Raw genomic sequence first — 3,415 nt, 5'->3', positions numbered from 1 at the left:
TAAGTAGGAGGAAACGGGACAGCCCCTAGAAAACACATGCATACGGTTTGTCTACCACCAGGGTTGGCAAAAACCATGGTTTTTATTTTAAAAAAAAGGTTTTTTGGTTTAAACCAGGTTTTTTTGGTTTAAACCAGGTTTTTTGGTTTAGATAATTTGCTCCATATATTCATCTATGGACAGAAATAAGTTTGTTTCGCCTTTTTGTTATTATGCAACAACCGGGTTATGCTGGAAGGGGTCACATAAGCTTAAAGCGGAATAAAAACTGCTTCTCGAGTTACATCTGAGAGAAATTGTCCCCCATTTGAGCTCGGAACCAGGACTGATTGGCCATAAATGCGATACGTCTGCCGACTGACTCACGAAGGAATCCTGATAAAAATAACGTTGTACTGATGTTTACATGCTTCTTAATATAACTGTCAAGAGTCATTTCAAAAGGACAATCGTATAAACAGTTGCACAAGTGAAACCATTATACAGAATTACATATGGACAATTTCAAAGTACTACGGAGTACAGAAGATCTAATTTAGTTCAAGTTAGTTAACAACGACTTTTATTGGTCCAAATTAAAGAAATACAATAACTTAATTTGCATATCAGTAAGAAAAGTGATTAAAGATACGAATTACTTGAGTTCACGTTTGCTCAGACTCATTTATACATAAATAGATACCAAAGATACTTCTCATTTCACTAAATGTCTCTCGTGGGGTCTGTATGACCCCCCCCCCACACACACACACATACAAAGTACGGTATTTCTATGTATTTTATCAATAGTAAATACTGAAACGAAAAAAATATTTAGAATTTTTCTTCGATTGCAATTACATAGCAATAACAACAACTACAAAAGAATCACAAAACAAACATTTAAAAACTTATAAAAAAGTTGCTTTTGTAGTATAATCTTTTTGAGTAATGAATGGGGAATTTAGGTCTGAATATAATACGAATAATATATGGGAGTGAAACGTGATAACCCACAAACGTGTGTTCATCAAGATTTTACAAACACTTACACTTTTACGAACATTTTTCGTTTTTTGGTTTAAACCAGTTTTTTTTTTTTTTAAAAACAGCTGGTTTAAACCATGGTTTACACAACCTTGGTTTAAACCAGCCAACCCTGTCTACCACGAAGCCCGCTTGGCGCTAGCTGGGATCGAACCAAGGACCCCATGCAGCAGAGATGAACTACGTACTTTCTAAACGTTTCAACTAGTTCTAAACGTACTCGCTTCATTGTCAGACCAACAATTTAGCCTCTTTCACACTAATATACTGAATTTTCAAAAACTCTCGGACACGTGTCTACTAATTTTTACCACCCATCTTCCTTAGCCTTATAGACATAATCGTGGGACGTTAAACTGAAAAATTTCATTTTCATTTCATTTTATAAATTTTACCACCTCCAATCCCCCTCCATCGCCTTTCTTCTTCCCTTCTAGGACATATATTTAAATAAGAAAGCTCAATTACTTATCTAATTATTTTAAATTAGAAGTTTATGTTTCTAACCTTCAAACCAAAACTTTTTTTGCCCCTCTTTTCTTCAAATTTTTACTAAAATATCAAAAATCAGTGAAACACATACAAATTATTTTGAATGAGGAGCCTAAATACAAAGCATCAAGTTTCTAAGCTTAAGGGATTCGGAGATGTGGCCATCTTATTAAAATGCTTTTCACTCCTTTCCGCGTATCCGCCCTATTTCTTCCATTCTAAGTTGTATCAAGTGACCAGTAAAAAAGGACGAATGCTATCTAACTGAGTCAGCGCAGAAGCATGGCAGGGGGGGCCGAGCGACAGCGTAGCGAGCAGGCACATCAGCGACAAGGGAGGGGGGTACGCATAACCGAGGATGGTGGAAAAACATTTACAATATTTGTAATTATTCTTCAAAAACACCTAATTTCGACCCTTGAAAAAAAAAACCTTTGACAGCTAATGCACCAGTGTTACACCGCCTTTTTTTCTTACCTTTACGACAGAAAATAGTGTATATAGGGTTATTGCCTCTGTTCTGAATTTTTCTTTTTGAGTAAATCTTTTCCACACTTTGCGCAGTTGATTTTACGCGCTTCACCATATCATGACTCTGCACAAACTTTATAATCCTTCTCTCTTTATTACACAATTCTTAAAAAAAATGTTCACATTACGACCACCACAGATGTCCACAACTGACGTATAAACCGCAAATTCCCGGAGCTTACTTCTACCCTATTTGCATTCAAAATCCATTTCAATAAGCTATGCAATGACAGAAATAACTAACATTCACACTCTCACTCCTTCACAAAAAATATTTCACATTACATTTTAACTATAAAATTTGTTCTCGGTGTAAACGTCTGCTCGAGTGAACCCCAGAATTATTATAACCCAGTGGTGTATTTAAGGGGGGCTTCCGGGCTTAAGCCCCCTGAAATTGTACTTACTATACTAAAATAAATGAATTATCTTGCAGAAGAAAGTTAGCCAAGCCCCTCTCACCTGAAAAAAATCGTAAATACGTCATTAAAATGGTAATATACGCGCAATTAACCCGTCATCAAAACAGAAATGTACGCGCCTGCTCCCTTCGGAAGCACCCCCTTGGGCCACAAGCCTTCACCCTCCCTGACTCGGTTAGATGGCATTCGTGCTTTTTAGTAGTCCCCTAACACAGATTGGTTTGTATTTTTTGTACTGAACTTCTTATCCACAGGAATCAATATAAATACACAAATCGTAAAGGAATTGTAATTTTTCGACAATTAATTCTGATGGCCCCCTTGAATTTTATCTATGCCACGTGAAAAATTTATACGTCGCCTGGCGGAAATCATTAAATAGACAACAAGAAGGAAAGTAGCGAAAGAATTATATTTCACTAAGTATTTCGAGCAGTATAAAAACAATACGTTTATAATAATAATTGAAATAGCATGAGCAATGCCGCCCGCAACATTACTTCTGAAAGAAACACTGATTTCGAGTGGCACGCCAGAAGTAAAACTGCACGCAGAATTATTATAACCTGTCATAAAAATGGTAATGTACGCCTCTTTGGGCAAGGCAGTGATATTATGTCAGTACATAGCATTGCCGAGCGAGCGTCAACGAGTGAAGGCGGATTAGAGCCCCGCAGGGCACATTGTTTTCTGTCTTTCCCTATTGGGAACTGTAACTGCTGTAACCGGTTCACATGAATTGCCCGCATCTTTTCCCTTTGGAAGCACCCCTCGTATGCTCTGACTCAGATAGTATTGGTGCGAGAAGGTTCTAGAACACAGGTCCCCCATATAGGTTAATAGATTTTTTTTCAGTACCTAAGTAAAATATTTAATTCGCATAGTATTGCCGAGCGAGCGTTAGCAAGTGAAGGCGGGTTAGAGCCCCGCAGGGCACGTTTATT

Source organism: Thermobia domestica, chromosome 18 (genome assembly GCF_964235325.1).
Source record: "Thermobia domestica chromosome 18, izTheDome1.hap1.1, whole genome shotgun sequence".
Classification (NCBI taxonomy): domain Eukaryota; kingdom Metazoa; phylum Arthropoda; class Insecta; order Zygentoma; family Lepismatidae; genus Thermobia; species Thermobia domestica.
The sequence above is the reverse complement of the archived record's forward strand: the minus strand, read 5'-3'. Positions refer to the sequence as shown.